Source organism: Notechis scutatus, chromosome Z (genome assembly GCF_049901735.1).
Source record: "Notechis scutatus isolate UNSWTSFEM ecotype Mainland chromosome Z, rNotScu1.2, whole genome shotgun sequence".
Taxonomy (NCBI): domain Eukaryota; kingdom Metazoa; phylum Chordata; class Lepidosauria; order Squamata; family Elapidae; genus Notechis; species Notechis scutatus.
This window is the reverse complement of record NC_142025.1, coordinates 107282894-107297827: the sequence shown is the minus strand read 5'-3', so window position 1 is coordinate 107297827 and position 14934 is coordinate 107282894. Positions and strand designations below refer to the sequence as shown.

General features: G+C 39.9%; 1 pseudogene; it reads right to left on the bottom strand.

The window, feature by feature from the left end:
- Positions 1–8873: 8873 nt before the first annotated feature.
- LOC113424059 (olfactory receptor 14A16-like) lies at positions 8874–9795 on the bottom strand (annotated as a pseudogene).
- Positions 9796–14934: the final 5139 nt, after the last annotated feature.

Here is a 14934-nt window from a genome sequence, read left to right as displayed (position 1 = left end):
CAAAGAATAGTTTGGAAATAGATAAATGCAACAAATTAGGGAAGATTGGTCCTGGATAATAATGGTTATGTCCAGAAAAACAAATAAGATGTATAGTGGTACCTCAGTATTCAACTGCATTGAAAATCATTGAATTTGGTACTCAACACATTTTGATGAGCAATTTTGTCCCAGTATTTGAGTATTTGGTGCTCAACATACAAATTAGAACTTATTTATTTTATTTATTTTATTTCTCAATCACTTACAAAATAATAGGTATAAGTATAAACATGAGTAAGAATACAAAAAATAGGTACAATTAAATGGGGACAATAGGACAGGGACAGGAGGCACAATGGTGCACTTATGCACGCCCCTTACAGACCTCCAAGGAATGGGGTGAGGTCAATAGTGGATAGTTTCAGGTTAAAGGAGTGGAGTTTTGAGGATGTAACTACAGAATCAGGTAGTGCATTCCAGACATTGACCACTCTGTTGCTGAAGTTGTCGTACTTTCTGAAATCAAGTTTGGAGCGGTTAACATTGAGTTTGTATCTATTGTGTGCTCTTGTATTGTTGTGGTTGAAGCTGAAGTAGTCATTGACTGGTAGAACATTGTAACAGATAATTTTGTGTATTTTGTGTGGTGGCAGTGGGTGGCGGGTGGCGGAGCTACAGGAAGCAGCCCCGAGAATTCCCTCCCTCCCTTTTGAGGTGCCACTGCCACTTGCTTTGCTGCCCACACTCACACCCAAAACACTCTGCCCTTAGCAACAAACACCACACCTCCCATGCACCCCTTGCAGCTCTCCAGGCCCCCAACGCTCATCCTGCAGCTATGCCTCCCTGCTCGCCCCTCACCTTGCCCCAACGAGGCAGCTGCACCAGCAACAACCAGCAACAAATGACCGCCTCCTCCGCCTCCCTTGAAGTCCTTGCCCCAAGCTGCCCCACACCTTCGCCACTCACTGGAGAGGAACTGGAGCGCAAACTGTTTGAACAACAAAATAATCTGCATTTTGTCCAGAGCCGGGCAGCCCGCTGGCTGGCTGGATGGCTGCTGAGAATATATGAGTTTTTAAAAAGTACACATGAAAAAATGCACGGGCAAAGCCTTTGCCCACATCACTCTTTGACCTTGTGCTCTGCTGCCAATCAACTGCCCCCTGCCCTGGAATTTCTTAATTCCCCACAATTAACATACAGAAAAATCCACATTCTTTTCATAATGCCATCCAGCTGCAAAGGCCCCCACTGGAGCCCAGTGTCCAAATCCTGGGGGGAGGTCGGGGGGCTGCTGAATCCCTTGGAGGAGCCTCTTTCAGGGATGGGGCTGCTTTGGAAAGGGGGTGACAGCCTCATCTCCCCTGATGATGGTATTTTAAGGAAAGGACCAGGAGGCACCCACCCCCTCTGACTTGGGGAGATGGAAAGGGATCCTTAGAGGGGGTGGGGTTCCACAAGTCTCCTAGCCCTGTCCTGTTCCTGGCATTCCAAGTGATGGGGAGTGCTTCCTCTCCATCTGGACCCCCATAGCCTCCAGGTACTGGGGGATCATCCAGATGGCCTCACCTGACTGACTGGTTCTGCCAGCTCTCCCAGGTCTTCCTACCACATGGCGGCCATGGCACACAACGAGTGGTGGCAGAGGTGCAAGAAGCCAGCTCATGCAGGCAGGGAGGAGGGAAAACCCTGCCCTGCCCGGGTGAGCAGGTTTCTTGCACCTCTGTTGCCACTCATTGCACCGTGGCTGCCACATGGTCAGGGAGACCTGGGAGAGTGCCACGTGGCTACTTAGTCAGCCAACCGAGTGTGAGAATGGCGGGGCAGGTCTGGCAAAGTCCCGGCAATGGTGAGGAAGGCTAGGCAAGGCCCTGGGAATGGTGAGAGAGGTGAGGCAAGGTCCTGGGAATGGCGAGGGAGAATAGGCAAGGTCCTGGCAATGGGGGGAGGTGAGGCAAAGTCCCAGAATGGTGTGGGGCCCTGGCAAGGGCAAGTGAGGCAAGGCAAGGTCCCGGGAATGGCGAGGGAGGTGAGACAAGGTCCCAAGAATGGTAAGAAAGATGCGGCAAGGTTCCAGGAATGGGGAGGGGGGCAAGGGCAAGGGAGGCAAGGCAATGTCCCAGGAATGGCAAGGGAGGCCAGGCAAGGTCCTGGGAATGGAGAGGGAGGTGAGGCAAGGTCCTGGGAATATCAAGGAAGGTGGTGCAAGAGTGAGGGAGGCCAGGTAAGGTTCAGGAATGGTGAGGGGAGGCGAGGCAAGGGCGAGGAAGGCCAGGTAAGGTCCCGAGAATGGCAAGGGAGGTGAAGCAATGGTAGGCAGGCCAGGAAGGGTCCCAGGAATGGCAAGGGAGGACCAGCAAGGTTATGGAGGTGAGGCAAGGTCCTGGGAATGGCAAGGAAGGCAGGACAACATCCGGGAATGGCAGGGGGCCTGGCAAGGGTGAGGAGGCAAGGCAAGGTCCTGGGAATGGCAAGGGATGCAAGGCAAGGTCCCAAGAATGGTGAGGGAGGCCAGGCAATGTCCCAGAAATGGCAGGGGGCCCAGCGAGGAGTGAGGGAGGTGAGGCAATGTCCTGGGTATGGCAAGGGAGGTGAGGCAAGGGTGAGGGAGGCCAGATAAGGTCCCAAGAAAAGTGAGGAGGCCCAGGAAGGTGCGTGAGGCCAGGAAAGATCCCAGGAATGCTGAGGGAGGTGAGGCAAGGTCCGAGAATGGTGAGGAGGCAAGAAAGGTTCTGGGAACAGTGAGGGAGGTGAGGCAATGTCCCAGGAATGGCAGGGGGCTGGCAAGGGGTGAGGAAGTGAGGCAAAGTCAGGAATGGTGAGAGAGGCAAGGCAAGGTCCCAGGAATGGCAAGGGAGGTGAAGCAACATTCCAGGAATGGTGGGGGCCCAGCAAGGGTGAGGGAGGTGAGGCAAGGTCCAGGAATGGTGAGGAGGTGAGGCAAAGTCCGGGAATGGCAGAGGGGTCGACAAGGGTGAGGAGGCAAAGGCAAGATCCTGGGAAAGGTGAAGGAGGTGAGGAAAGGTCCTGGGAATGGCAGGGGGTCCAGCAAGGGTGAGGAGATGAGGCAATGTCCCAGGAAAGGTGAGGAAGGTGAGGCAAGGCCGAGTGAAGCCAGGTAAGGTCCCGGGAATGACGAGGGAGGTGAGGCAAGGGTGTGGGAGGCCAGGTAAGATCCCAGGAATGGTGAGGGGAATGTGGCAAGATCCTAAGAATGGTGGGGGCCCCTGGCAAGGGTGAGGGAGGCAAGGCAAGGTCCCAGGAACAGTGAGGAGGTCAGGCAAGTTCCCAGGAATGGCGGGGGGCGGCATGAGTGAGCAAGGTGAGGCAAGGTCCCAGGAATGGTGGAGGGGGCCCTAGCACAACTCGTAGACTTACCTGTGAGCAGTCAGATCAGGGCTGCTCAGTTGGGGCACAGGCACCACATGGGAAGATAGGTTAAAGGCAAGCCACGAGGACCTAGTGTGCTGCATAGGGGAGGAATGACTAGGCGGGGCGAGTGTCAGGCAGGCAGTCGAGCTTCAGGTGGGTGGGGGTGAGTGAGCATCAGGCAGGCAGGTCAAGGGAGCAATGGCGACCAAGCAACCAGGTCAGGGGCATGGCCAGCCAGAAGTTACTACTGGTTTGTCAACCCATGCCAAATTCTTGCTATCAGTTTGCCTAAACCAGTGTGAACCAGCTTAATATCACCACTAGGTCCATCTACTCTTTGTTTCAGCACTACATAGACAGAGAGTTAAATATTTAGGTACTAGTCTTAGTGGTCTTCCATCCATTAGCATTAAAATGCTGTTCTCCACTATGGAAGGTGGCATATAACCAGCAGTCCTAAAATGATGCTGTTTGCTTTTTAAATCACCATTCAACAGTATAATTCCAGTTTGCTGTAAAAGCCCAAACCAGGAATCATGAACTCCCAATTCTTTTAAGTTAGGTAACTTTATAAATTTGATAAACAAAAAAGAAACCTCTTCTGAAAATGTAACCAATCTATGTTTGCCAGTGAGTTTTATATCCATAATGCTTCAGTGCATACAACATAGTGCATTTTTAATTATTCCATGAATCTATTTTATCATGTCATCCAAAAGTATTTAGTAACATATACTAAATGTACATTGATCCAAACAGACTTATCAACCAAATTTTAACTTCTCTCTCATTTCATTGTCTTTACATTGTTGTACATACCTGTCAACATATCAGTATCAGTATAGATACAAGAGTCATAGGCTATATCACAGTTTTTTAAATAATTTATTTTATTCTATTTATCTTTGTTCATACACCAATACATAGAATCTCCTAAAGAAATAGATTGAACAGAACAAAATTTTAACACTTTAGAAAAAATATGTTTAGCATGTGGAAGCATCCTCTACTAAACCAGCCCCCACCCCAAATAAACACTTATAAAAATAAGTTAGAACTAAGTGGGACAGGAAGTAATACTTTTGTTTATCATTCCAAAGAATTTTGTTCTATGGATTATCTCATAGATTGCAGCTCATTGTAGTGGTATATGGAGGAGATGACAAAGGATTAAGTGCTTCATCAATTTGGAATCATGCCCAGGAGAGATCTAATGCAACCCTCCTTGAATTCCATTGACTCTTATCTACCACCAATTTGCCTTGACTGTTAGTAGTTCAGATTCTTGTTTAGAAGCAGCATGAAATAAACTTGCATTCATTTTGAATCTAGCCCTTGCTCCCAATTTCTTGCACCTGACATTGTAAATATGCAGCATTGTGAATATGCTGATTTCAAGTGCATTCTCTTACAAAGACATCTATTCTGTGAAATCTAAATATGCTCAAAACTTACCATTTCATGCATAACCTAAAATATTCAATTTTTCCTTCCAGACCATGGTGATCCAGAAAGATCTATTTTCTGTATTAGTTAAAAGGCAGCAAAAGTTATATGCAAAAAAAAAAAAAAAAAAAGGTTTAAGAAAACTTAAAAGGGGTACTTTGTGAAGCAAAGCAGCTTCCACTCAGATTTAATGGCTTCTATGTAAACAAATGCATTTTCAATATTTCTTTATCAGAATATTATCTGTCATGATTATTAACTAATGTGTGTTTATATGTTTTCCTTATTAAATATTTGTTCATGTTTTTTACTTGTAACTCCCAGAGACAATTGATGAGGGACAACCAACCAACCAACCAACCAACCAACCAAATGAATAAATGAATAAATGAATAAATGAATAAATTTTAATTTCTAAATATTGTAAATTATATTAGAATATTATTTCAATATTTATTTATTATTAGCCTATGCCTTTCATACTTTCAGTATCTGGCTGGTTAATTGCAAGTTTATTTAGAACACGAGTCCTAGTGAAACCTTGAGAATCTTCAAAAGTCAAAATATTAGGAAGCATTGTGACAAATAGGGAGCTCAACAGGTACAAAACCTCATAGTAATGAGAAATTGTAAAGTAGTGCAATAATATCACAGACCACTTTGCAGAGCAGACAGGTAATAGAACTGTGAATTGGTAGAACTTACTGATTTGTATTTGTAAGTTGACAAGTTTGGAGTGTAAAGAACTATTCTCTAGAGTTCTATATGTGTTTCAACAAAATCCCAGAGCAAGGTATTAAATACATGTTAAAAAATAGAAACTGAAAGAACAACTAAATTATTTGCTTTATTCCTCTTGAGATATGTATGCTATTTCTACTTTCCATTAGGAAAATTGAAACTGTTTCCATTTTGGGCTGAAAATGTGCTTCTTACTTGCATAATATTAGTATACTTCTTTTGCTGATCATTGAACTTCTAACTTCATAACTTCTGCCTCAAATGACTATCAAATCAGGGATACACATTTAGTGGATCAAAAAAAATAAATGGAAAAATTGTGCACCTGAATATAGATGTGCACTGAAACTAAAATATTTCAGCCAAATAAAATACAATTTATCAGGGTTAATTTTTCTAGCTGAATCAGTTAATGAGATTAACAGACTAAATCAAATTGTAAATATTGTGTTTCCCCAAAAATACAAACTACCCCAAAAACAACTCTTAGCCCGATTTTCACAACTGCACCTAAAATAAGTCATAACCCCAAAATAAGCTCTAGTTCAGCTCCATCCACCATCTGCTTGTATAAGATGGGGCAAGGGCAGGCATAAAAATCAAACTAGGGTGACAGTGGGTGTGGAGCTGCCCCTTATGCCCTGCACCCACTTACCTTAAGACTGCTACAGCCATGCCTCCCATGTCCCAACACCTGCCAGGCCACTGCCCAACTTCTACTGCAGCCATTTGCAGTTGGATGCCATGTGGCACATTACATCAGTGCTACTGATCATGGCAGAATGCTAATTGTTCTGCTGCCACTGCTTGTTCATGCAATGGCACAACACACCATGCAGCCTCTTGTAAGGAGCAGTGGCACTGGTGCGATGAGCCTCATGGCATCTGAATGCAAAAAGCTGCAAGACCATAGAAGTTAGACAGCAACACAACAGATGTTAGAGCATGGGATACATCTGCAGTGGTCATGTGGTGGTGGGAGGGTGGAGGATAAAAAAAGGTGGTGGGACTGGAGGACAAAACAAGGCAATGGGAGGGTAGAGGGATGAAATGAGGTGATGGTGGGTAGATGATGAAATGAGATGGAGGGCATGGAGGTGCCCCATGCACCCTGAACCAGCTTACCTGAGAGCCTTGAAGCCAGTCCATCAATATACTGACAATATACTCTAGAAGCCCCATCCAAGACCCTGCATGGATGCCAGCCCACATCTTCTCCTTGCTCACTCCCTGCAATAAAGCAGAGGGCTGAGCAATGCACTGGCCCTATGGGGTGCTAGATGGGGCTGCTGGAGCTGGTGCAAGATGAGGCAGTTGTCATGATGTTGATGGCTTGACTGTGAGGCTCTCAGGTAAGCTGGTGCGGGACATAGGAGGCCTCCACCCCCCCACCTCACTTAGTGGCCATTGCACCAATGCGTTGCTCAGCCTCCTGCTTCATTACAACAGTTAGCAAGGACAAGAAGTGAGCTGGTAGCCAAAGAGGACTGGCAGCCACAAAGGAAGGCAGTGGATTAGCGGTACAGATGAAATGAAGTGGGGTGAAGAGCTGTCCCCAAAACCCACACTGGCTTACCTGAGGGCCACCATGCCAAACCCTAACCCATACCCCAGGGCAACCACATCCCTTCACTAACCTGCTTCCCAGCTCCATTTCCATCGCTGCATGCAAAGCAATGAAATAAGGTTGCAGGACTCTCTCTCTCTCTCTCTCTCTCTCTCTCTCTCTCTCTCTCTCTCTCTCTCTCTCTCTCTCTCTCTCTCTCCCTCTCCCTCTCCCTCTCTCTCTCTCTCTCTCTCTCTCTCACACACACACATTTGATCAGATTGTTCTCTTTCTCTCTCACCTCACCTCATGGTGGTGGCTCCAGAATGCTCTCCATGGCAGCCTGCAGCTGATCTGAGGTGCTCAGGCTGATGCCATTTGGGTGCCTTCCTTCCTCTACCTCCTGCTGCAGTCAGCCTCTATGTGGTCACCACCTCCTGTGTGCATGGGGGAGGGCTTGTGATGAAAACAAATAAGACATTCCCCAAAAATAAGCCCAAGTGCTTATTTTGGGCCCCAAAAGAAAATAAAACTGGGTCTTATTTTGGGGGAAACACAGGTAGTAAAAATTAAAGTTATAAACCTAATAAAAAGTTTTATAGATGTGGAGACAAGGTGTCAAATAGTTTGTATTAAACTTTAATATTTTGACCTTTGGGGACAGGAGAGAAAAACCTTGCCACTTAAATCAGTAGTACTAAGGGAAACTTTCTTAGTGAATTTTGTGTGGTGTCAATCAAACAATGTCTTGATAAAAATCTATGTAGCATATGGAATTCCCAGAATTTTGCTATAGGAACCTTTAGAATGAGTGAGATTCTGATTCTCTGAAGCAATTTGCTGTCCAGAAAATTCTTCCCACACCTTGACAACCCCTTAGAATGAACTATGACAGACTATAATAGCTAAGAAAGAAGGACTATTAGGAAGACCCTGAATTTTGGGCAATACACATACATAGTATATTATTTATTACAGGGATGAAGCATAAAGTTATCTTCCAGGAAAAAAAAAACCAGTTGTTGTCTTCCAGAATGACAGTATGGTCATTTGAGAAACACTATTAAAATGTTCTGAGATTAATAAACAATTTTGTTTTTGATCATCAACTCCTTTGTTGAAATGTTGTTACTACTGGTTCTGTGGGCGTGACTTGGTGGGCGTGGCAGGGGAAGGATACGGTAAAATCTCCAGTCAGAGGGGGTATTTGCCGGTTCTCCAAACTACTCATAATTTCTGCTACCGGTTCTCCAGAACTGGTCAGAATCTGGTGAATACCACCTTTGTTTTGGACCTCTTATGTATGAATTTATCTGTAATTTGGCGAGAATGGGATTTAAGCCTAATAGTTTCTCATCACATACGTATCAGATTTTTAGTTTTAAAGAACTAGTTTTTTGTATCTTTCCCTTCACTCAGCTTCAAAACAAGATAATTTGGTGAACTTTAGAATTACACCAAAGCTGTCTTTTGCAAGCAAAGAATATCAGACAAAAATTGTTTAAAATTAATGGACCAGCCAAGCTGAATTTGAAATTCAAATTGCTTTAATTTTTAATTTCCAATTCTAAAAAGGTAAAGAGAGAAAGTAGGGTGTGAATGTGGGGAGTAAGAAGGTAGAAAGAGGAACTGGCCATTATTCTACACAATGACTCTTGAAAAACAGTCTATCAACAAATACAACCATTTCAAATCTCTAGTCTCCATACAGTATCAAATTGGCCTCTATTTTCTTATACAATTATAAGTTCCTTGCACAACTCTTGTTAGATGTTCGCAATCATCATAGGAGATGTTTTAATCTGGTGAATATTTTCCACACAGATTTTTGTATATCCTTATTCCTTAAACTGTAAATGATGGGATTTAGAACTGATGGCAAAACTGTGTACAGGCATGCAGCAATTACATCCACAATTGGAGTAGAAAGGTTTTTTGGAATCATATATGAAAATACAGCAGTGATAACAAATAAGGAAAACACAGTCAGATGAGGACTGCAGGTTGAGAAAGTTTTGATTCTTGCATGAACTGATGTTAACTTCAGCACTGTTGAAAATATATATCCATAAGAAGCAAACAGGACTCCACTGCAAAATGTGACTATAATGAACCCAAGAATGAGAATGAGAAATGTGTGAATATTTGAATCAGTGCAAGATATTTTTTGCAACAGAGGCATGTCACAGAATTTTATTGGATCCACAAAAGTCCACTCTGAAAGTTAGACTGGTTTCTAATACTGTGTGAATCAGGCAGCTTATCCAGGCAGCAGATGCCATTTGAATGCAGGCATTCCAGTTCATGATCATACTGTATTGCAGAGGGTGGCAGATAGCTACAAAACGGTCATAGGCCATGGCAATGAGCAAAAAAAGTTCACCACTAGTATAAGTAACCATTAAAATTAGCTGTGCAGCACATCCAGCAAATGTTACTACTCTGTTTTTTGTAATTGAAATGGCTATGGATTTAGGAACTGTAGTAGAAATAAAGCAGAGATCTAAAAATGACAGGTGAACCAAAAAGAAATACATGGGATTGTGAAGATAATGGTCTAGGGTGACAGCCATGATAATCAGAAGATTTCCCAATACAGCTGTTAAATAAACATAACTAAACATAACTAAATGCAAAATCTGTGTTTCATGGTCATCTGTGAATCCCATTAAAAGAAATTCTGTCACAATGGATTGGTTGCCCATTTCACTCAATGTTCTGCAAAGAATAGATTACAGAATGGTCAACTATTTCTTACAGGAAAGGATATACATTTAGAGAAAAATATCTTTTTCTAGAATTAACAATATCATCATCTGAGAACCCTGTTGAATTATTCTCTGAGATTAATAAATGATACATTATTTTACAATCAACTCTCTTGAATTAAATTGTAATCTCATCATATTTGCTTCAACTCTTTTGGAAACAGTTGGTGAAAAATAGTCACTTAATACAAGATACACATCTGGGGCCAATACTATTATTATACAGATTTATTTATACATTTTTTGACATTTGGGAATCTTTGAACATCAATACATATTGGTCTATTTTAATTTTTAGTTCTCTTGCCCATTCCAGATGTTGTTCCACTATTAAATGGTGAATTTACTTTCAGCATCAATATTCTGTTGAGGATGATATTTATCTGCATTCTTCAAACTGGCATACATGCAGATACTCCTAAGTTTACAGTGATATAAGCATAAGTGTCGTGACATCACCATGTGGAATTGTTGCATTCAATATTTAGATACATGGGTAAATAGGTATAATTTCAATTGCAATATATAACCACATGTAACTCCAATTTCCTATATGAGACTAATAATAGATTAAAAGACCATTCTCTCTCTCTCTCTCTCTCTCTCTCTCTCTCTCTCTCTCTCTCACTGTCTCTGTCTCTGTCTCTGTCTCTCTCTGTCTCTCTCTCTCTGTCTCTCTCTCTCTCTCTCTCCCATCAATTTATCAAGCATGAATCTCATCATCTCATGCCTCCATTCTTCAAGAAATAAATTACTAGAAATATCCCAAACTGTTTAAACAGTTTTTTCCTGCTGAAAAGAATTATAAAATTAAATATTGGCAAAGTGTACTGAAAATTTAAAAATGAAAAATATCAAAGTCCCATGCCTATGGTGGAAAAAAAATCCTAGCTAAAATGGGAAAAAAGTAATGATAGCAAATTTTCTGCTGATCTTTTCCGTACATACTTCCTTTTGTAAACTATATCCTAAGTTATTTGTCAACAAAATTATCAGATGTAAAAGGATAGTAAGTTTTTCCACACTACATGAGAATACATCCCATTGAACATAGTGCAAATTAACTATGAATAAAATGGTTTTGTAAATTAAAAGCACCATTCTTTTCAGAATCTCATTAAAGCCTTGCATGAATCTCTTGCTTTATTTATAATATCAGACATAAATTTTAAAAGATGCAGCCATATACTTAACAACCTATACAAAACAAAATAGTCATGATAAAGTATTTTTGTTTTCCAAAACACATTGATATAAATATCTGGCAAAATTTCAGTCATCTACTATTCACTTAATTAAAAGTTTCTGTGCAAATCTTTTTTATGAGAAGACATTATTAGAATTTTAAGCATACACATTACAATTTTAAAATGTCTAGTTCAATATCATTACTTCCTTACATAGTTACCATATTAACTTTAGAAATGAAACCTAGAACTTTAATTTTGTACTGAATGTGATTTAGAAAATTACTTACCTGTAGTTGAAATCAGGACTATTAGGAAATGAGGATGTTGGAGTATGGATACTGGAGTCTTTTTTTATGTGTCCAAACACACTTAGGAAAGAGTAGAATAAACCACCTCTATTCCCACGAGTATTTCATGGAGTTTCATGAAGTTAAATTATATTTAACTTTTATTTATTTTAAGCAACAAGCAACTTGTTGGTGAGGTGTGTATATGACAAAATGTGCTAAATCTTAGGAGATTTCCAAATACAGTTTGAATCCATTCCTTAAAGCCATGTCTCCAAACATTTATTTAATTAAACTGTGTTTTGGAGAAGAGACAGTGGCAAAGAAAGAATGATCCATTCAGAGATACAAGCTCCATCCAATTTTGTCCCAGATCCTGCTCATCATTGTCTATGGCTCTTTCTAATTGCCAGGATTAGTTAATCTTTTGGTTATTGATATTCATCTTTCCTAAAATGTTTTTTTAACGCAAAGTTTTGGCCTAGCAGATCTGTACCTCATTTGCTTAAAAATAAATCAATCTAAAATTTTCATTTTCTTTTTTTATTCACCTATGGAACTAATACATATATTTATCTTTTCAATAAAACTGGGCGATCTACTATGGTCCTCTCACACACCCACACTGTCCACTTACTGTTACAGCTAGGGATATTTATTCTTCAGTTCTTTTGTTGTTTGTTTCTTACTGACCTTTCTCTTGCTCTGGATGTAAGGCAGAAGAGGGGGGGATGTTTATGTGTGCAATTATCACAACTTTTGAGGGTATTTTTTGATATTTTGAGGGTATTTCTAGCAAGATTTTTCCTAAGAAACTAGAGTCAGAATTAGAGTGGTTTTTGTTCTTATTTATTATGATTTTGTCTCTTTGTTTATTAAAACTTTAAATGAGCTTGCAAAAGAGTGGAATATATAAGTATCTCAAGATAGTAAAATAACAATACAGGCATGCACATTACATAGAAATTGGTGTCAATAAACATATTTATTATGCACTACAGACTTTCTTTGTTGTATGTATTGTTATATGTACATATTGGTTTTATTTCCATTAGTTGTATGAATAAAAAAAATGAATGGTCATAAAGGATACATATCAAGCATTGTTAGTTTTTTCCATTTGTTCTCTTTTTTTTTTTCTATTTATCTTTTTTTATTTATTATTTTTTTTATAATTTTCTTTTTTTATATATTTTTTTTCTTTTATTTTTTTTTTTTTTTTTCTTCTTTTATTCATTTTTTTTAGCTTTTAATTTATATATATATATATATATATATATATATATATATATATATATATATATATATATATATATATATATATTATATTTTTCTTTTTTTTAAAACAAGTTTTATTAATTTTAAAAACAAACACGAATACATATAACATAAGACATAACATAAAGAAAATAAAAAATCATCTTTCTGAAGGTTGCTCAATCCGGGTCAAAACTCTTTATACAGACACAACTTCAAATTCATATTCATTTTATATATCATTCATATCTTATTACCATCTTCACTTTTATATATAGTTTCTTTTCTCTCTTAAATTCTCTTAATTTTATTTTATTCATCTCATCTCAGTTCAAATCATAATATTTATTATTCTTTGTCTGTTTATTTCCAGCTATCCATTTGCTTTCTTCCTTAAAATAAAATAAAAAAAACTTCTCCTGTCCACTAATTGGAGTATAACGCCTTTACCTCTTTCCTCTACATTTATAATATTTAATATAAAATACCTAACTTACATTGGGATCCTGCTTGGTACATTCAAAAATTATACAATATTATCACTACCAGAACTAATCTATTCATTAATATTCATATTCTTTTATAACATAAAAAACTTAGCACATTGCTTTTCAATTAATTAACATACTTTTGTGGGAGGACCTACTTTCCAATTATTCTCCCCCCCATCACATATTTTAAATCATTATTTCATTAAGGTAATCCTCCTTCTCCTCCTCTCCCCAACATTCTTTTATACCTTAACCATTTTATCCATTCAATTTAATATCATATCTTTTTAATAATAGTCATATTTTCCACAGTTATTCCCCCACCACATCATATCTCCAATCTTTATTTCGTAAAATGTTCCCCTTTCCTTAACACCAATTTCACTAAGTTATATTAAATATTTTACCACATTTTAAATTACACTTTATTTCCAACCTTCTAAAAGTTATTTCTAAGTACAAATATAAAAAACAATCTTGTGTACCTTTAGAATCCCTTCATCAATAAGATTACCCATTGTCTCTAAAAAAGATTTGTTTCTTTACATCTTGCTCTCTACTACTGAGGCCTCTCATCCCTTTTCTCCCTTGCTTGTTCTTCTCTCTGTCCTCATTACCCCTTCGTCTCTCGACCTCTCTTCCTCTCCAGCTTCCTCCCTCTGCAGTTTTCTAACATAATACCTCCTTTTCATCTTATTTTTCTTTTTTTTGGATTGCTTTTACAGATCTTAAAGTCTCTTTTTCTTTTTCTCCTTCTCCTTTCTTTGCCCAGCCAAAGTGACATGTTCCTCCAAGATGGCTTCTTCTTCCTCCAAATCTTCTGGGTATTCAATCCCTTCCACGTAAGCATAAACCGCCATTTCTAAATACTGACACAGAGTATCAAAAACATCCTTCCCTTCTCGCTTTTCCTCTTGAATTTTTTGACATAAAAGTTCCAAATCATCCACAAATGATGTCATTGTGAAGAGAAAAGTTTTCCCAAACAACCACCCAGATGTTTTTAATCAAAGATAATTTTCAAAAGTAATAAAATCACCAAGCAGTCCAAGTAGATCATTTCTTTAGGCACCTTCTCCTTCCTCAATTTCTCTTTCTGGATTTTCAGATTTCTCTTACTGTTCCACAGCTGTCACGTTAGGAAGGAGAGTGAAAAGAAAAAAAAAAAACTTTCCCTTTAAGAGTTCTATCCGCGGCTTGTAACTCTCTCTGGAAACAATGTAGCAACTTCTCCAACAGTTCTCCGATCCCCGGAGGTTCCTTGCTTAGCAACTTTATCCCGGACCATAGGCAACTCTCACGATTCTCCGATTCTCTTCCTCCTGCACATTCTTATCCGTCTGCAGGTTTCTTTGAGGCGGCCATTGCTGACCGCCGCTCCTCCGCCTAGGGAAAAGGGGGTTTAGCTGGCTGGGGAGGGGGTCTGCGACACCCCCACCCCTTTCCAGATCCCCCTGTCTTCAGCAGCCCCTACAGGGCAGCTATATCCCCCAAATCCAAGTGGATTGGGGGAACCTAGTCGATGAGCCCGGCAGGGATCGCGCTGGATCGCGGAACCCTGCCGCCGCCGAAGCCTCGCAAACAGGAAGTTTTTTCCATTTGTTCTCTTTACTAGTTGTTCATTTGATCTTCTGTATGCCAAGAGGCTTGTTTGGTATTCTCTTTGTAAAGGCTGAGCATATACTGTTCTGGTAAAATAATTGTTCTATCATCTCTAAGAAATATTCTCCACTATCATCATCCACAGCAAAAAGGCCAACCCAGGTCCATCCAAAATATTGTAATAATTGAATAATCCCAAGATATTGGTGAACATCATTAGGTACCATACAATAAAATGAAGGTGGCATT